The 21,909-nt window shown below is 39.1% G+C and overlaps 1 pseudogene; it reads left to right on the top strand.

Moving 5' to 3' along the window:
- The first annotated feature begins 9,095 nt into the window (after window positions 1-9,095).
- LOC144613036 (large ribosomal subunit protein eL30-like) lies at window positions 9,096-9,941 on the top strand (annotated as a pseudogene).
- Window positions 9,942-21,909: the final 11,968 nt, after the last annotated feature.

Below are 21,909 nucleotides of genomic sequence, written 5' to 3'. Positions count from 1 at the left end.
TAACTTGCCCTATTCCCATCCAACACCTATGCTGGCCATGAAAACCAACAGCCCACAATCATAGCTAAAATCAAGTAGCCTGGCAACCACTGGAAGTAGCAGAAAGGAGCCGGTTGTTAAAAAAAAAAACAAAAAACCAAAAAAAACCCAAAACAACAAAACACAATAGGATAACCAAAAAGCTCTGGGTTAAAAGAAAAAACTGAGGAATAAGATACCTCTATGGAGCTTTGACATGCTTTGACTTATTCCTGGGAATGTAGAAGTCCATGCAGATGCATAAGGTTGTATGCAAGGCCAGTGCCATGCACGTGCTCAGGAAAGAGCTAAAAAGGTCCTAAGTCCTCCCTTCTGGCTACATTCTGCTTGAGTAGAGCCTCAAGGTTAAAGGGAAAACAGAGTTGTAAATGCCTGGCTGAATGTTGAAGGCATGGCCAATACACACACACGGCCCTTTTGCAAAGACTGGAAGACTTAATGATTCTAGACATCTAAGAAAATCTGTGTCCAATCATTGGCTCACCACTAAGCTAATCAAGCAGAGACTTCAGCCACACAAGACACTACAGACCACACATTTAGTTCAGAAAAACCCTAGACAAAGAGCAACAACAAATCCTGTGAAGAGAATCTGCTTTCCAGAATCGCAACATTATGTTATTTAAAATGCCCATTTTTCTGTAAATGGACTAAATGCTCTAATCAAGACATATGATGATGGGATGGATAAAAAAGCAAGACCCATCTATAATTTCAGACCTAAAGACACAGGCAGGTTGAGAGTGAAGGGATGGGGGCACCTGGGTGGCTCAGTTGGTTAAGGGTCCCACTTTGGCTCAGGCCATGATCTCATGGCCCCCATGTTGGGCTCTCTGCTATTAGCAGAGTCCACTTCAGATCCTCTGTCTCCCTCTCTCTCTGCCCTTTCCCAACACGCATGCACACTCTCTCTCCCTCTCAAAAATAGACATTATAAAAATTTAGGGGCACCTGTGTGTTTCAGTCAGGTAAGCATCCTACTCTTGGTTTCAGCTCAGGTCATGAGCTTGTGACTTTGTGGGTTTGAGCCCTGCACTGGGCTCTGCACTGGCAGCGTGGGGCCTGCTTGGGATTCTGTCTCCTTCTCTCTCTGCCCCTCCTGTGCACTCGCTCTCTCAAAAATAAACATTAAAAAAAAAAAAAAACCCAACCTACACTCTCCAGAAGAGATCATAGGTCAGACCACAAGACAAGTCTCCACAAATTTGAAAAGACTGAAGTCATACCATGCATCTTTTCTGATCACAATGGTATAAAACTAGAAATCAACCACAAGAAAAAATCCGCAAAGAGCACAAATACATGTATGTTAAATAATATGCTACTAAACAATGAATGGGCCAACTGAGAAATCAGAGTGGAATCAAAAAATATAGAGAGACAAATGAAAAGACAATAGTCCAAAATCTCTGGGATGTAGAAAAAGCTGTTCTATAGGAATTTTATAGTAACATAGGCCTACCTCAAGAAGAAAAATCTCCAATAACCTAACCTTACACCAAAAGGAGGTAGAAAAATAACAAAGCCCAAAACCAGTAGAAGGAAGGAAATAATAAAAGATTAGAGCTGAAATAAAGGATATAGAAAATAAAAATACAACAGATCCATGAAACCAGGAGCTGGTTCTTTGAAAAGATCAACAAAATGGATAAATCTCTAGCCAGATGCATCAAAATAAAAAAGACTCAAATAAAATCACAAATGAGAAAGAAGTAATAATTAATAAAGAAATACAAATAATTGTAAGAGAATATTATAAAAAACTATATGCCAACAAACTGGACAACCTAGAAGAAACGGGTAAACTCCTAGAACACAGCCTACTAAAATAGGAAGAAATAGAAAATTTGAACAGACCAATTACAAGCAATAAAATTGAATCAGTAATCAAAAAACTCCCAACAAACAAAAGTCCAGGACCAGGTGGCTTCATAGGCAAATTCTACCAAATATTTAAAGAAGAATCAACATCTATTCTTCTCAAACTATTCCAAAAAGTAGAAGAGGAAAAAAACACTTCCAAATACATTCTATGAGGCCAATGCCCTGCTACCAAAACCAGATAAAGACACCACACTCACACCCGCAAAGACAACTACAAGCCAATATCTCTGATGAACACAGATGCAAAAACCCTCAACAAAATACTAAAAAACTGAATCCGACAATACATTTAAAAAAGTCACTCACCACAATCAAGTGGGATTTATTTCCAGCATGCAAGGGTGGTTCAATATTCACAAATCCATCAACGTCCTACATCACATCAATAAGAGAAAGGATAAAAACCATATGATCCTTTTGGTAGTTGTAGAAAAAGGATCTGACAAAATACAACATCCATTCATGATAAAAACCCTCAACAAAGTAGGTGTAGAGGGAACATACCTCAACATAATAAAGGCCTTAAATGAAAAACTCACATCTAACCATGGGGAAAAACTGAGAGCTTTTCCTCTAAGGTTAGGAACAAGACAGGGATGTGCATTCTCCCTACTTTTATTCAACATAGTGCTAGAAGGGCTAGCCACTGCAATAAGACAACAAAAAGAGAGAAAAGGCATCCAAGTTGATAAGGAAGAAGTAAAACTTTCACACGATACCATATATAAAAAACCCTAAAGACTCCACCAAAAAACTATTGAATTTACTTGTCAGTTCTAGTAAAGTTGCAAGATACAAAATCAATGTATAGAAATCTACTGATTTCCTGTAACTAATAATGAAGCAGGGGAAAGTGAAATTAAGAAAACAATCCCATTTGCAATTGTTCCAAAAGCAGTAAAATACTTAGGACTAAGCTTAAGAGGTGAAAGACCTGTACTCTGACAACTATAAAGATGAAAGAAATTGAGACAACACAAAAAAATGGAAAAATATTCCATGCTCATGGTTGAGAGAAAAAACACTGTTAAAATGTCCATACTACCCAAAGTAATCTACAGGATTAATGCAATCTCTATCAAAATACCAACAGCATTTTTCACAGAACTGGAACAAATAATCCTAAAATTTGTATGGAACCACAAAAGACCTTGAATAGTCAAAGCAATCTTGAAAAATTAAAACCAAATTGGAGGTATCACAATCCCAGACTTCAAATTATATTACAAAGCTGTTGTAATCAAAACAGTATGGTACTGGCATAAAAATAGACACCTAGATCAATAGAACAGAACAGAAAGACCAGAAATAAACCCACAATTATGTGGTCAATTAATCTACAACAAAGGAGGCAAGAATATGCAATGTGAAAAAGTCTCTTCAGCAAATGGTGCTGGGAAAACTGGACAGCGACATGCAAAGGAATGAAACTGGACCACTTTCTTACACCAAACCCAAAAATAAGCTCAAAATGGATTAATGTGAAACCTGAAACTACAAAAATCCTGTAAAAGAACATAAGCAGTAATTTCTCTGCCATCAGCTTTAGCAACATTTTTCTATATATGTCTCTGAGGCAAGAAAAATAAAAGCAAAAACAAACTATTGGGATTACATCAAAGTAAAAAGCTGCACAGCAAAGGAAACAAAATTGAAAGGCAACCTAATGAAAGGGAGAAGATATTTGCAAATGACATGTCTGATAAAGGCTTAGTATCCAAAATATATAGGGAATTTATGCAACACTCAAAAAACAAATAATCCAATTAAAAATGGTCAGAAGACATGAACAGACATTTCTCCAAAGAAGACCTACAGATGGCCAACAGACACATTAAAAGATGCTCAACTATCAGGGAATTTAAAATCAAAAGTACAATGAGATCAGGGCACCTGGGTGGCTCAATTGGTTGAGCATACAACTTCAGCTCAGGTCATGGTCTTGCGGTTGGTGAGTTTGAGCCCCACATTGGGCTCACTGCTGTCAGCACAGAGCCTGCTTTGGATCCTCTGTACCAACCTCTGCCCCTCCCCACTTGCGTGCGCTCTCTCTCAAAATAAACATTAAAAAAAGAAAGTACAATGAGATATCACCTCACACCTGTCAGAATGGCAATATAAACACAAGAAATAAGTGCTGGTAAGGATGTGGAGAAAAAGGAACTCTTGTGCATTGTTGGTTGTAATTCAAACTGGTGTGGCCACTCTAGAAAACTGTATGGAGTTTCCTCAAAAAGTTAAAAACAGAACTACCCTACAATCTAGTAATTGCACTACTGCATATTTACCCAAAGAATACCATAAAACTATTTCAAAGGGATACGTGCACCCCTATGTTTTTGGCAGCATTATTTAGAATAGCTGAATTATGGCAGCAGTCCAAGTGTCCATTGACCGATGAATGGATAAAGAAGATGTGGTACATATATACAATGGAATATTACTCAGTCATAAAAAAGAATGAAGTTTTGCCATTCGAAACAACATGGAGCTGGAGAGTATAATGTTAAGTGAAATAAGTCAATCAGGAAAGAAAAATACCATATGATTTCATGCACATGTGGAATGTAAGAAACAAAACAAGCAAAGGAGAAAAAAGAGACAAACCAAGAAACAGACTTAACTATAGAGAACAAACTAATGGTTACCGGGGGGGGGGGGGGGGGGGTATGGGTGAACTAGGTGATGGGATTAAATAGTACATTTATCATGAGGAGCACTGAGAAATGTACAGTTGTTGAATGACTATATTGTACACCTGAAACCAATATAACACTGTATGTTAACTATACTTAAAAGCTTAATAAAAAGAAACAATATTAAAATAAATCCATTTCAATCAGGTTTTGGTCTTCACCCCTCCATAATTGAAAGTATTCTTAATGCAGTCACCCATGACTTCTAATATTGCCATGTCCAAAGTCCCTTCTCTGTTCTTGACTTACCTAAAGTCTCAGTAGCAATTGAAACAATTTTTGAAAATCAAGTTTGCTGATGTATAATTTCCAATCAAATGTACACATATTAAGTGTATAATCTGATATACATCTCTGTACCCATCACTACCACAACATCTAGAACCTCTCCATCACCCCAAAAGGTACCTTTATTCCCCTTCCAATCTAACCCCACAATCATCCTGACCCTAGACAACAATGGACATGCTGTCACTATATATTTAGATTTTTCTTAGAGTTTCAGATTAATGGAATCATATATGATGTATTCTTCTTTTGACTTATTTTGCTCGGCAGTTTTTGAGATTTATCTGTTATTGCATCTATCAGTGATTCATTCCTTTTTATTAGTGAGTAGTATGGAAATTGTATAGACAAGCTACAATTTGTTTATCCATCTACCTATTGATAGACATTTGGTATGTTTCTGGTCTGGAGCTTTTATAAATAAAGCTGCTATAAACATTCATCTTGGTGTGGACATATGTTTTTGTTTCACTTAGATCAATGCTTAGAATGGAACTGCTGGATCATAAAGTATATGTTTAAATTTATAAGAAATATCAACCTGTTTCCAAAGTGGATGTACCATTTTACATTCTTAGTAGCAATGATGAGAGTTCTAGTTAGTCCACACCTCACCCATGCTTGTCATTGTCAGTCTTTTTAATTTTAGTCTAATAGATGTTTTCTGACATCTTGTGGTTATAGCTTGCATTTCCCTGATGACTAATGATACTGAATATCTTGTGTTCTCATTAACAAACTGCATATCTTTTTAATAAAGTGTTCAAATCTTTTGCTTATTTTTTATGGGCTGGTTGTCTTATTGAGATGCAAGTGTTCTCTACATTCCAGATAAATCCTGGGTTGCATATATGTATCATATGTTTTTTTCCCCACTTTATGTGGGCTTGTGTTTTCATTTTCTTTTTTTTTTAATTTTTAAAATATTTGTTTATTTTTGAGAGAGAGAGAGAGAGAGAGACAGAGAGAGAGAGACAGAGAGAGAGAGAGAGAGAGAGAGAGAGAGAGAGAGAGGAGGAAGGGGCAGAGAGAAAGGGAGACACAGAATCCAAAGCAGGCTCCAGGCTCCAAGCTGGCAGCACAGAGCCCAATGTGGGGCTCGAACTCACAAACCATGAGATCATGATCTGAGCTGAAATCAGATGCTTAACAGACTGAGCTACCCAGGTGCCCCACTGTCTTTTCATTTTCTTAATGGAGTTCAAGAAGTTTTAATTTTGATGAAGCTCATTTTATGAAATGTTTTCTTATGATTCATGCTTTTGTGTCCTAAGAATTATTTGCCCACTCCAGAATCTCAAAAGATTATATTCCTTGTTTTCATCTAGAAGTTTTGTAGTTTAATGCTTACATTTTGGTCCACGATTTATTTTAATATTTATATGTGGTGTGAGGTCAAAGTTAAAGTTCTTCCTTTCTAATGGATATGTGGTTGTTCCAGCCCCCTTTGTTGAAAAGAGGTTTTTTTTCTCCTTCAGTTACCTTATTTCTTTTGTCAAAATCAATTGACAGTATACGCATGGGTCTATTTATGGACTCTGTTCTGTTGGTCTCTAAATTTTGACATTTCCTTGCTTACTTTCTGTGATGCTATATTCTCCTGGGTTTCCTCTTTGGCCAGTTCTCATTTTTTTTTTAAACATCCTTCTCCTGGTTTTCTACTTTTATAAATGAGGTATCCAGGACTTCATCCTAGGCCTCCCTCTATTTTTCTATCTACACACCCTCCCTTCATCAAAGATTAATAGGTGTTAATTAGAAAAAAAGAGTAGGAGAAGTGGAGAGAGGGAATGGAGAAGAAAAAGAATAAAAATGTGTTAGAATGATGAGCAGGGGCAGAGCCCAGGAGATGAGAGAATATGATGCATGGAAAGTACGTATAGCTGAAGTCTAAAATGTGAAGGAGAAAAGCATGAGGTCTGACTTCAAGCTGTATTACAAAGCTGTAATCATCAAGACAGTATGGTACTTGCACAAGAACAGACACTCAGATCAATGGAACAGAATAGAGAACCCAGAAATGGACCCACAAACATATGGCCAACAATCTTTGAAGAGCAGGAAAGAATATCCAATGGAATAAAGACAGTCTTCAGCAAGTGGTGCTGGGAAAACTGGACAGTGACATGCAGAAAAATGAACTTGGACCATTCTTCTTACACCATGCGCAAAAATAAACTCAAAATGGATGAAAGACAGGAAGCCATCAAAATCCTCGAGGAGAAAGCAGGCAAAAGCCTCTTTGACCACGGCCACAGCAACTACTTCTTACTCAACACATCTCCAGAGGCAAGGGAAACAAAAGCAAAAATGAACTATTGGGACCTCATCAAAATAAAAAGCTTCTGCACAGCAAAGGGAACAATCAGCAAAACAAAAAGGCAACTGATGGAATGGGAGAAGATATTTGCAAATGACATATCAGATAAAGGGTTAGTACCCAAAATCTATAAAGAACTTATCAAACTCAACACCCAAAAAACAAATAATCCAGTGAAGAAATGGGCGAAAGACATGAATAGACACTTCTCCAAAGACAACATCCAGATGGCCAACTGACACATGAAAAAATGCTCCACATCACTCATCATCAGGGAAATACAAATCAAAACCACAATGAGATACCACCTCACACCTGTCAGAATGGCTAACATTAACAACTCAGGCAACAAATGTCATTGGCCAGGATGTGGAGAAAGAGGATCTCTTTTGCACTGCTGGTGGGAATGCAGACTGGTGCAGCCACTCCGGAAAACAGTATGGAGGTTCCTCAAAAAATTAAAAATAGAACTACCCTACGACCCAGCAATTGCACTACTAGGTATTTATCCAAGGGATACAGGTGTGCTGTTTCGAAGGGACACATGGACCCCAATGTTTATAGCAGCACTATCAACAACAGCCAAAGTATGGAAAGAGCCCAAATGTCCACCAATGGATGAATGGATAAAGAAGATGGAGTATTACTTGGCAATCAAAAAGAATGAAATCTTGCCATTTGCAACTATGTGGATAGAACTAGAGGGTATTATGCTAAGTGAAATTAGTCAAAGAAAGACAAATATCATATGATTTCACTCATATGAGGACTTTAAGATACAAAAGAATGAACATAAGGGAAGGGAAGGAAAAATAATATAAAAACAAGGAGGGGGACAAAAACATAAGAGACTCTTAAATACAGAGAACAAACAGAAGGTTGCTGGAGGGGTTGTGGGAGTGGGGATGTGCTAAATGGTAAGGGGCATTAAGGAATCTACTCCTGAAATCACTGTTGCACTATATGCTAACTTGGATTTAAATTTAAAAAAAAATTTAAATAAAAATTAAAAAAAAAAAAAAAAAGCATGATGTGAGGCAATACAAAGTTTAAGAATAGTCCTGGAAGCCATGCCAAGTTTGTACCTAAACCTGTGAGCAATTAGAAACTGACATAAGATGTGTAAGAAGTATTTAATGGTTGTGTAAATAAATAACCACACAGCCGTTAAAATGGAGTTTGTGGAGGCGCCTCGGTGGCTCAGTTGAGCGTCTGACTTCAGCTCAGATTATGATCTCACAGTTTGTGGGTTCAAGCCCCGTGCTGGGCTCTATGCTGACAGCTCACAGCCTGGAGTCTCCTTTGGATTCTGTGTCTCCTCCTCTCTCTGCCCTTCCCCTGCTCGTGCTCTGTCTCCATCTCTCTCCCAAAAATAGATAAACATTAAAAAATGTTTTTAATAGAGTTTGTGAAGGATATTTTGCCCCTTTTAAAAATCCAATTATGTTTCATCTGGGAAACAAGATCTGTATGAGCTACATAAAATTTATATTTTAACAGGAGCACTTACAAAGAATAAAAGAAAAATGTACCACATGTTTAACAGTAGCTATTCCCAAATGTTAGATTGCAGACAGCTTCATTTTCTTCCTTTTGCTTTTCTATACATTCCATTTTTTTTTTCTAATTAGTCTGTGTTAATTCTATAATGAGATGCTTTTAAAAGCATGCTAGAAAACAAATGACTCATTTTTAGAAGAGGTGCCAAGTTACTGTTAAGAATAATTAATCTGGGCTTGAGTCTGTGGGGCTGCGGTTTAGGCAGCGTGGGGAGCCCAGAAAGTTGCCACTTGGAGTTCCAATCCTAAACTTCCTATCCTGCCCTCTGTATGTTCTAGATTGGGGCCACCCCACACCTAAGGCAGAATATGGCGACCACAAAGAAGACAAAAATGTCACTGGAGTTCATAAATTCTAGGCTCCAGATCATTATGAAAGGTGGAAAGTAGGGGCGCCTGGGTGGCTCAGTCGGTTAAGCGGCCGACTTCAGCTCAGGTCGTGATCTCGCGGTCCGTGGGTTCGAGCCCCGCGTCGGGCTCTGGGCTGACAGCTCAGAGCCTGGAGCCTGTTTCAGATTCTGTGTCTCCCTCTCTCTCTCTCTGACCCTCCCCCGTTCATGCTCTGTCTCTCTCTGTCTCAAAAGTAAATAAACGTGAAAAAAAAATTAAAAAAAAAAAAGTGGAAAGTACATGCTGGGGTACAAGCAGAGTCTGAAAATGATCAGACATGGCAAAGCGAAACTCTGGTCATCCTCACCAGCAACTGCCCAGCTTTGAGGAGATCTGAAATAGAACACTCTGCCATGTTGGCCAACACTGGTGTCCATCACTACAGTGGCAATCATACTGGACTGGGCACAGCATGTGGGAAATACTGTCAATATGCACACTGGCTACCATTGATCCAGGTGATTCTGATAGCATTGGAAACATGCCAGAACAGACTGGTGAAAAGTAAATCGTGCAAAATTTTTAATAAAACTAGCCAGAGCTTGTTTTAAAAAGAAAATAAAAAACTAAGCTGAGTGTCATCACCACCACGGCAGAGTAGGAGACCCCACCCTCCATCCACCCATAAAGATCAACAGCTGGCTATCCACAAACAAAAATGGCTCTGATCAAGTTCAGGGTCCACTTGAACTTCAGCAAGCAACACAGTGGAACAAAACCTGAGAACAGCCACACAAAAAAGAAAGAATAGGACTGCTTTGCCTGCATCATCCCATCCCCCAGGCCAATACTGCACAGCACTGAGTGTTCCCTCAAAGGCAAAGGGAGAGCAGGGAGAGCGACCAGCTCCCCCAGTCTTTTGGGGCACTGCACAAAGAACCCACTTTGGTCTCATCCCACCCAGAGACTGAAAAGGCTGAGACATAATGGAGGTAGCTAGGAACAAAAAAGAGCAGAGCTGCCTGCAGTAGCCACACAGCAGGAGTGACTGTGGTTCCCAGTGACCTGCTCCGCAGAGGACAGCAGTAGCTTTTGCTACGGAAGAAACCAATGACCGACACAGCCACCGCGGACCCCTACAGATTGCACCACTGAGGGTTTCCCCGGAAGGTTTTCCTAATCACGGATGCCAGCTACCTGAAGCCCCCGTAACTCTGTCCCCAGTCCCACTCCCTTCCGGAACTGCTATCCATGCTGGCAGCCAGCCCTGGCCTCTGTGGCTGTGCGAGTACACGACACAGCCTACGTGCTGGAGGCTGACCCCTCGCCGCTGTGTGCACATTTGGAGCTAGCTAGCCCCTCCAGCTGTGCACCTACATGCTGCCGGCCTGATTTCCACCGCCAGCCTCTGCCAGCACATGCTGGCACCCACGGAGAGATCTTACGGTCACTAGAGTGAACACCAACAGCCAGGGCCCTGACGGCTGCTGATGGGCCTGGGTCCAGCCCCGTCGCCCGGCACTGGCCTGCACCAGGGGGCTCCCGCGCAGCTAGCCCCTCTAAGGACGCGTGTGTGTGCCTCCAGGCTAACTCCCATCACTGGCTTATATACTGCTCTGCTGTGCCCACAGGGAGACGCTGCAGCTACGGAGTGCATGCTGACAGCCAGAGCCCCTGCAGCTGCGAGTGTACTCGCACTTGGCCACGGTACCTTGCTGCTGGCCCTGGCCGCCACCACCACGTCTGATCCAACCGCTGCCGCTACAGGGCGTTTGTAGCTGGTCCCCACAACTGAGTACCTGTGCATCACCAGCTCTGGTCGCCACCGAGGCCCACCCTGGTCCCTGGCCGCTGGACCTGAAGGCACCGCCGAGGACTCCAACAGGCCTTGTAGCCATGCCATCCCTCTGCAGTCCTTGTCTAGAATCATGTAGTTATCGTCACGGACCCCAGCAGGCTGAGAAGATGAGACATCACAACCGCTGGACCTGGACAAGGCCCTACACGTGGTGCTCTGTGCTGCTAGAGCCAGGTTCCAACATGCTTAGCTTGTCTCCACCCACAGGGGTAGAGGTCTTTCCTAACCAAAGACAGTCCGTAAAGTCTGGAAGAGGTGACTGTGCCTTCCAATGTGCAGATATCTGTATAAGGCTAGAGGGATGGTGAAGAATCAGGGAAACATGCCACCACCAAAGGAACATAATAAATTATATATATATACATATATATTATATATATATACACACATACACACACAGTTATATATATATATGTATATAGTGATATATAAAGTTATATACGTAAGTGTATTAATCATATATCAATAGATATAAAGGGAGAAACAGACAGAAATACAGCGAAGGTAGGGAACTCAATCCCCCATTTTCAACAATGCACAGAGCATCCAGACAGAAAATTAATAAGGAAACACTGGACTTGAACTATATTTCAAGACAAATGTTTCTAACAGAAATATATAAAACATCCTATCCAAGAGCAGCAGAATACAGATTCTTCTCAAGTGCACGTGGAACATTCTCCAGGGTAGATCATACGCTAGACCACAAAACAAGTCTTAGCAATTTAAAAAATATTGAAAATCTACCAAGTAGCTTTTCCAACTTCAGCGGTATGAAACTAGAAATCAATTTTTTTTAAAAGTTAAACTAGGAAATTCACAAATGTGGAAATTAAACAACACGCTTCTAAATAAGCAATGGGTCAAAGAAGAAATCAAAAGGAAAATAAAAAAAATATCTTCAAACAAACAAAAACAGAAGCAACACAACTTACTGGGATGTAGCAAAAACAGTTCTAAGAGGAAAGCTTACTGATAAATGCCTAAATTAAGAAAAAAAAGAGATCTCAAATAAGCAACCTAACTTTACACCTCAAGGAACCAGAAATAGAACAAACTAAGCCCACAGTTCAAAATTAACAGAAAGAAGGAAATAGCAAATATCTGAGCAGAAATAAAAAATAGAAAAATAAAAAAAGATCACCAAAATTAGGGGCTGGTGTTATGAAACGATAAATAAAATCCATAAACCTTCAGCTAGACTTACCAAGGAAAAAGAAGACTCAAATAAATAATACTATAAATGAAAGAAGGGACATTACAACTGATATACAGAAAGATAAAGGATCATAAGAGACAATTAGGAACAATTATGCCAACAAACTGGACAACCTCAAAGAAATGAATAAATTCCTAGAAACATACAACCCACCAAGACTGAATCAGAAGAAATAGAACATCTGAATACACCAATCCTGAGCAAGGAGGTTGAAATAGTAATCAGAAACCTCCCATCAAAGAAAAGCCCATGACCAGATGCCTTCATGGATAAATTCTACCAAACATTTAAAGAAGAATTAACATCAATCCCTATCAAACTCTTCCAAAAATTTGATGAGGTGGGAACACTTCCAAATTCATTTGAGAAGGCCAGCATTACCTTGATACCAAGACCAGACAAGGACATGACAAGAGAACTACAGGCCGAAATCCCCAATGAATACGGATACAAAATTCTCAACAAAATACTAGCAAACTGAATTCAACAGCACATTATAAGGATTATGCATCATGTCAGGTGGGATTTATCCCTGGGATGCAAGGATGGCTTATTTATCCTATAAATAAATAAACGTGATATACCACAATAGAATAGAATATAAAAATCATAAGGTCATCTTAAAAATGATGCACAGATTATGCAGATCATCATCTACAGAAAAATCATTTGACAAAATTCAACATTCATTCATGATAAAAATTCTCAATAAAGTGAATACAGAAGGAAAGTACCTCAACATAATAAAGGCCATATATACAAGCCCACAGCTAATATCACACTCAACAGTGAAAAGCTGGGGCGCCAGGGTGGCTCAATCGGTTAAGCGTCCGACTTCGGCTCAGGTCATCATCTCACAGTTCGTGGGTTCGAGCCCCGCGTTGGGCCCTGTGCTGACAGCTCAGAGCCTGGAGCCTGCTTCAGATTCTGTGTGTCTCTCTCTCTCTCTGCCCCTCCCCTACTCGCACTCTGTCTCTCTCAAAAATGAATAAATGTTAAAAAAAAATTTAAAAAAAACAGTGAAAGGCTAAAAGCTTTCCCTCTAAGATCAGGAACAAGATAAGACTCCTATTTAACATAGTATCGGAAGTCCTAACAGAGTAGTTAGGCAAGAAAAACAAATAAAAGGCGTCATCAGAAAAGAAGTAAAACGGTCTCTGTTTGCTGATGACATGATCTTGTAAATAGAAAATCCTAAAAACCTCACCAAAAATACTGTTACAATGAAAAAATTAGTTCAATAAAGTTGCAGGATAAAAAATCAAAGTGCAGAAGTCAAATGCATTGCTGTACACTAACAACAAACTATCTGAAAAAGAAAGAAAACAATCCCATTTATAATAATATCAAAAAGAATGAAATACTTAGGAATAAACTTGACCAAAGAAGTGAAAACTATGGAGACACTGATCACAGCAATTGAAGAAGACACAAATAAGTGAAAAGACATTTCAATTCATGGATTGGACACATTAATATTGTTAAAGTGTTCATAATATCCAAAGCAAAACCCAAAGGTATTTTTACAGAAATAGAAAAACAATCCCACACTTTGAAATGTAATCCTGAAACTATAAAAATCCTAGAGGAAAACATAGAGAAAAATCTTGATACTGGTCTTGACAAGACTTTTTCAACAGGACACCAAAAATACAAGCAACAGCAACAACAAACCAGTAAATGGGAATACAACAAACTAAAAAGCTCTGCACAAAGGCAACCTACTGAATAGGAGAAGATATTTGCAAATGACATTCAACAAAGGGTTAGTATCCAAAATATATAAATAACTGACACAACTAAATACCCCCCAAGTAAATAAACCAATTAAAATATGGGCAGGATGAGCAGAAGGCACGGACAGACATTTCTCCAAAGACGACATACAGATGGTCAAAAGACACATGAAAGGATGCTCCACATCACTCATAATCAGGGAAATGTAAATGAAAACTACAATGAGATATCACCTCATACCTGTAAGAATGGCTAACGGTAAAAAACAAAAACAAAAACAAAAAACACAGGAAACAACAAGTGTTGGCAAGGATATGGAGAAAAAGGAACCCTCTGGCACTGTTGGTGGAAATGCAAACTGGTGCAGCCACTGTGGAAGACATTACGGAAGCTCCTCAAAAAATTTAAAATAGAACTAGCCTATGATCCAGGAATTGTACTACTGGGTATTTACCCAAAAAATACAAAAACACTAATTCAAAGGAATACATACACACTTATGTTTGTTGTAGCACTATTTACAATAGCCAAACTATGGAAGCAGCCAACTCTCCATCAATGCGTGAATGGATAAAGAAGATGCGGTATATATATACAATGGAATATTACTTGGCCATAAAAAAGAATGAAATCTTGCCATCTGCAACCACATGGATGGAGCTAGGGAATTTAATGCTAAGTGAAATAAGTCAGAGAAAGGCAAATACCATATGATTTCACTCACGTGTGGAACTGAAGAAACAAAACAAATGAGCAAAGAAAAAAAAGAGACACAAACCAAGAAACAGACTCTTAACTATAGAGAACAAACTAATGGCTACCAGACGGGAGGTGGATGGGGGGATGGGGATTAAAGGTTACACATGATGAAATAAAATTAAAAAAATTAAAAGCTCTGCACAGGAAAAGAAATAAGGAACAAAATGAACAGGCAATCTATAGATGGGAGAAAGTATTTGCAAACCACCTCTCTGACAAGGAACATCTGAAATATAAAAGGCGCTCATACAAGAGCAAAACACACACACACACACACACACACACACACACACACACACGCACACAATCCGATTTAAAAATGGGCAAAGACCTGAATAGACATTTTTCCACGTAAGACATACAAATGGCCAGCAGGTACATGGAAGGGTGCTCAGCATTACTCATCATCAGGGAAACGCGGATCGAAACTGCAGTGAGGTATCACCTCACACCTAATAGGATGGCTGGTATCAAAAAGACAAGAGATAAGAATTGTCAGCAAGAATGTGAAGAAAAGGAAACGCTTGGCACGTTGTTGATGGGAATGTAACTTGGGGCAAACCACTACGGAAAACAGGATGGAGGTTACTCAAAAAATTAAAACTGGGAAAAATGTAAAAATGGAACTCTCATACGATCTGGCAGTTCCATTGCTGAGTGTATATTCAAAGGAAATGAAATCACTATCTCGAAGAGGCATCCGCACGCTTGTGCTCACTGCAGCATTACTCACGACAGCCACGGCATGAAAACCGCCAAAGCGTCTGTCGATGGATTAATAAATAACACACACACACAGTGGAATGTTTAGACAGTCTTTAAAGAGAGGGAAATCCTGCCATTGCAACAATACGGATGGACCTGGAGGGTTACTAGGCTAAGTGAATTAAGTCGGACAGAAAAGACAAACACTATCTGATCTCTCTTAAGTGTAGAATTTGAAGCAGGTAAACTCACAGAAGCAAAGAGTAGAACCGTGGTTGCCAGGGACTGGAGATGGGGAATTGAGGAGACGTCGATCAAAGAGTACAAACTTCAAGTTATAAGCGGAGTAAGCTCCAGGAATCTAATGCACAGCACAGTGACCATGGCTAACAATACTGCATATTACAAGTGGCTATCAGAGTAGATTTTGAATGTTCTCATATTAACACCAATGAATGATGTTATGTGATATAGAGGGCGTGTTAACTAAACTTTTTGTGGTAAACATTTCACAAAAGATATGTGTACCAAATCATCACAATTGTACATCTTAAACTTACACATACCTTATACGTGATTATATCTCAGTAAAGCTTAGGGAAGACAAGTATAGTTAAGCTATAAGTTTTATATGTTCCAAAGTTTGAGTCTTATGATTTTATTTCTACTTCTGAGCTCAGTGTTTGGTAGATCTTAGGCATAATAGATGAAGAAATAAAACCTATGGGACTTCAAACAATCAGTTGGTGAGAAATAAAATGTCTGGATTGAAAGTGCTATTCCCTAAGGAACATTCCCTAAAGGACATACAAATTACAACACCCATGTCTGGTTCAAACTAATGCAGACTGCTGCAAATACTTCCTTCGAATCACTTTCAAATATTTATTTAAACCTTCTCGGCTTTTGATCATGTGGTGTAAATGAATGAGAGCATATTTTGAAATGATCTGATCGTTTGGGACAGATATTCTACTTTCATAAATACAAATTGCTGCTATTATGTTTCTGCCTCACACTAGAGTCCTGAGCCAGCTTTTTAAATCTTATATATAAATTTGCTCACAAACTGGTAAGCCAAAGAGACATAGCGAAGGCAGCGAGCCAGGCAAATTTGCATCTGGATTCTCTGTAGGACTCTGGGTAAGTGTTGTCTTGCAGTTTCAGAGGCAAATTTATTTGCGTCGCACAGATGGTTGCCTCAAGAACAGTTTGTAACACAAATGGCTATTACAGTGTGTCATTCTCATTAATGTAGAGCCAGATCAGTTTTGCCCCAGTTACAAATGGATACAAAGTCTATCTGTTTCAGGCTTTCAAATATACACATACATATATATTGAAGTATATTTTATATACATATATGTGTGTGTAGATAGATAGATAGATAGATAGATAGATACTATATATCTACTTTAACTCAGGAAGTAAAATAAGGATGGGTGAACAATTATAACTCATGCGTCTGCCTCTCTCTTGAGGAAACTCTTTTAGGAGCTGGCATTCCATTGTTTCCTCAGTCACTCCTTGCGACAGCTGCTACTTAATCCTCTCTTTTGTTTCCTGCTTATTTCACATCTGATCACGACTCAAACTAACTTCTCCTGAGGTAAAGCTATGACAGCCAAGAGGGTCTCCATGGACTTGTGCTCAGGTGGATTTAGTGTGATCGAGAAGATCATGGAAAGCTTTTCAGAGGAAGTTTCTCTTGAACCAAGTCTTGGAAGATGCAAGGGAATAAGGTAGACGAACGAAAATGCATTCTATGGAGAGGAAGGCATGGTATACTTATTAACTCAGGCAAAGGGTAAATCTGGAGCTGAGAAGCAATAAACTGATACCCAGCTTAGTGTACTTACAGACACACGAGTTTTCTGACTTAGCTGGAGTTAAGAGATGAGCCTGCAGAAGTGACAAGATCATGTAGGGACTAGATTATGTAATGAGCGTGATCTTACAGACGTAGGCATTATTTACAGAAGTTGGTGTGATTGACAACCATTTCGCCTTACTTCATATTTTGAGTTTTCCTGTCGGATTTGAACCCACCCCCGTCTTTCTGGCGTGGGTGATCTAGCAGTTGACCTCTGTCTCACCCGGTTAGCAGTGCTCTTGAGAGCATTATGAAACGCCCTCTAAGCTTGTCTCACATTCTCCCAGTTCAGTTCCCAACAACTGCCTGATTTGCTCATTATGCCTAAAACTAGAGAAATAAGAGTAAGAAAGGAGATAATCCCTCTCTTCTCTAGCAGAGCATTCCATGCAGACCGTATCAGAAGCTGCTAGCCTGAGCTTGGATTGGCTGCCCTTGGGTGAGACCCCGGCCCCGACAGCAACAGGAAAGGTGGCTGTGGTAAAAGTGCAGAAATCACACAGTACAGAATGTGGCTGCCAAAGGCCACTCCTTCAGCAGAGGTTGTGAGTAGGGCCTTTCCACTCTCACCGGGCCACCCGTACGGCAGGCACAGCACTGGCATGGGATAAACACTCTACTCTACCACTTTGCCAGCTGTGCTGCCCTGAGCAAGTGACTTAATTTCATAAAGCACCAGACCTAGAAGCTTTACACTGAGAAGGAAAAGGACTTAATTTGCAGACTGACTGTGAGATTTAGAGGTAATATATATAAGTGCTCAGTAAATGGTGATACGCATATCAAACGCTACATTTTTTATTTTTCAGAAGCACGTAATGTTTAACCCAGTTTACAGATGATGCTGTTCCTGACCATTCCCTCTATTGTCGAGCATTTAAAGTTTTTCCAATTTTCAATTTTATAATTAATGCTGCATTAAACATCATCATGAATATAGTTTTATCTTTTGAATTATTTTAAAATAAATCCTTATGACATTCCTCATTAGAACAATGGATGTGAATATTATTTCTATGCATTTAATGCATATTGTCCAATAGGGATCCAAAATGAATTAAGGAATAATTCTTACAAATGTTGAGTTAACCAGTTATCTTGAACACATACCTAAATTAACTATTACACTTACTTGTTTACTTTTTCTTTTATAACATGTAAATGATATTACCATTTGGATTTGTGTTATTATGATTAACACTATCAGATTTAAAATGTTTATTTTTTTAAAAATATTTTTAATGTTTATTTACTTTTGAAGGAGACAGAGTCGGGGTGCAGAGAGAGAGGGAGACACAGAATCTGAAGCAGGCTCCAGGCTCTGAGCTGTCAGCACAGAGCCCGACGCGGGGCTCGAACTCACAAACCAAAAGATCATGACCTGAGCCGAAGTCAGATGCTCAACCAACTGAGCCACCCAGGCACCCCTAGATTTAAAATGTTTATTAGCTGATATTCCTTCTCTGTGACTCAATGTACCTTATTGATGAGGTTTACAAAGTATATGATATGCATATACAAACACATATATACACACATATTAATCTCATTTATGACACTTATTATATATTTTATGTGTAATTTCATACATTAATAGATTTTCTACTTTGCCATACTCTTTGTAGCATCTGTTTTGGATCAGTTCTAGATTTAAAATGCATTCTAACATGTGGAAGAAATATTCCCTTTACTTTTTTTTTTCTTAAAAATTATTTATCAAGATGGTTGCTTAGAAAGACTAGTGAATGAGAGAAAATAAAAAATGACTGGAAAAGAAAAAGACAAGGAAAAAATCAAAAATTGTTGGAATAAAAAAGGGTATGAACAAACACATGCTGCAGGGATTTTAAAAAGAATATTGTGAACAACTTTCTGCCAATTGGAAAATGTAGACACAATAGACAATTTCCTATAGATATAAATTGAATTTATTAAAACTGACTCAAAAAAAATAGAAAACTTGAAACATGGGGAAAAAAACCACCCTGAATTAGGAGTTTATAATGAATGTACAATCAATAGCGTAGCTAAATACATGGATAAAAAGCCAACCAATTTGTATGTAGCTTCTGAATCATAGGGTTAGTTTCTAGATTAAGCACCAGGACGTACTGAATTCCTAAAACTTGATCTAAAACTGATTTTATTACAATTTGAAAAAGCCCCATGATGCCCCTCTTTCTCTAGTGCCCTAATGCTACAGACTGAATATGTCCTTCCAAAATTCACATGCTGATCCCCAATGTGATGATGTTAAAAGGAGGGGTATTTGGGAGGTGATTAGGAGTGAAGCTCTTGTGAACAGAATTAGTGCCCTTATAAAAGAGGCCCCAGAGGGGAGATTCCTTATCTCTTTCTCCACGTGAGAACACAGGGAGGTGAAAAACAAAACAAACAAACAAACAAAAACCAAAACAACAAAAAACACAAAAACCAAACCAGAAACAATGGCCATCTAAGAACCAGGAAGTGGGTGCTCGCTAGATACTGAATCTGCTGGTAAATTGATCTTGGACTTCCTAGCCTCCAGAATTGTCAGAAATAAATATTTGTTGTTTTTAAGCCAACCAGTTTATAGTATTTTTGTTATAGCATAATAATATGCTATTATGTTACAGGTGTTTTGTGTAGAACACCTAAGTATGTGCTGATTTTGCTAAATGGTTAATCTAGGGTTAACTCTCTCTCACAGTAGAGATCTAGTTTACCTGGATTACCATTTAATACTATCCATGTTATACTCTATGGTATGCACTGAAAGTCTATGTCTCCCCAAAATTCATATGTTGAAGCCCTAACCCCGAATGTAATGATATTGGGAGGTTGGACCTTTGGGAAGTAATAAGGTCATGACAGTAGAGCCCTCATCAGTGAGATTAGTGCTTTCATAAAGAGTCATGAAAGAAATCATCTCTCTCTGCCATGTGAGCATGCAAGAAAAAGGTGGCCATTGTTAACCAGGAAGAGGTCTTCACCAAGAACGTGACCTGCTGGTACCCTGATCTCCACCTTCCAGCCTCCAGAACCAGGAGAAATAAATATCTGATGTTTCAGCCACCCAGTGTGTGGTATTCTGTTAGAGCAGTCTGAACAGACTAAGACACTACACCATACTAGTAGGACAACTAGTAGGAGGGTATATGAATATCCATGCTCTGAAATATATTTGCACTTCTACAATTAAAATATTCAAGTAATCCAATAGGAGAAGGGTACCCAAAATCTAGCCTTGAAATTGTGTCATTTACTTACTGAGGGCTTTTCTTACTGTTCTACTGAAATATGCATCAGGATGCTTTCAACTGAAAGTAACAGAAAAACCAAGCAAAGCGATTTGACTCAAACAATAAAAAACCGGCCAGCTGGCATTTACATGAGGTCCAGGGATGGGGCAGGCTCCAGGGTTGGTTGGTTGAGCGACTCACTTGTGTCATCAAGAACACAGCCTCTTTCCCTTTCTTTGCTCTATAACCACAGCGTCTGTATGAATCCATGTCTGGTTTCCCCTCCAGGTTGGAGGACAGCTACCAATTACAATAAAGCTTGCTTACTCCTTTATTTACATCCAGCAGATGAGAGAAATTGCCTCTCCGTAAGCCACCAAAAGAGGAAGTCTTTATCTTCAGTTTTTGGGGACGAATTTACATTTCCCCAAAAACAATGGTAGGGCTAGGTCCTTGAAACAATCACTGGCTCCCATCCAAGTACTAACCAGGCCCTACCCTGCTTAGCTTCCGAGATCAGATGAGATCGGGCGTGTTCAGGGTGGTATGGCCATAGACATGAAAAGCCCACAGCTAATATCATCCTCCATGGGGAAAAGCTGAGAGCTTTCTCCCTGAGATCAGGAACACGACAGGGATGTCCACTCTCACTGCTGTTGTTTAACATAGTGTTGGAAGTGCTAGCATCAGCAACCAGACAACAAAAGGAAATCAAAGGCATCAAAATTGGCAAAGATGAGGTCAAGCTTTCACTTTTTGCAGATGACATGATATTATACATGGAAAGCCCGATAGACTCCACCAAAAGTCTGCTAGAACTGATACATGAATTCAGCAAAGTTGCAGGATACAAAATCAATGTACAGAAATCAGTTGCATTCTTATACACTAACAATGAAGCAACAGAAAGACAAATAAAGAAACTGATCCCATTCACAATTGCACCAAGAAGCATAAAATACCTAGGAATAAACCTAACCAAAGATGTAAAAGATATGTATGCTGAAAACTATAGAAAGCTTATGAAGGTAATTGAAGAAGATATAAAGAAATGGAAAGACATTCCCTGTTCATGGATTGGAAGAATAAATATTGTTAAAATGTCAATACTACCCAAAGCTATCTACACATTTAATGCAATCCCAATCAAAATTGCACCAGCATTCTTCTCGAAGCTAGAACAAGGAATCCTAAAATTTGTATGGAACCACAAAAGGCCCCGAATAGCCAAAGTAATTTTGAAGAAGAAGACCAAAGCGGGAGGCCTCACAATCCCAGACTTTAGCCTCTACTACAAAGCTGTAATCATCAAGACAGCATGGTATTGGCACAAAAACAGACACATAGACCAATGGAATAGAATAGAAACCCCAGAATAGACCCACAGAAGTATGGCCAACTAATCTCTGACAAAGCAG

The sequence above is a fragment of the Panthera onca genome, chromosome D1, assembly GCF_046562875.1.
Source record: "Panthera onca isolate mPanOnc1 chromosome D1, mPanOnc1 haplotype 2, whole genome shotgun sequence".
Classification (NCBI taxonomy): Eukaryota; Metazoa; Chordata; class Mammalia; order Carnivora; family Felidae; genus Panthera; species Panthera onca.
The sequence above is the reverse complement of the archived record's forward strand: the minus strand, read 5'-3'. Positions and strand labels throughout refer to the sequence as shown.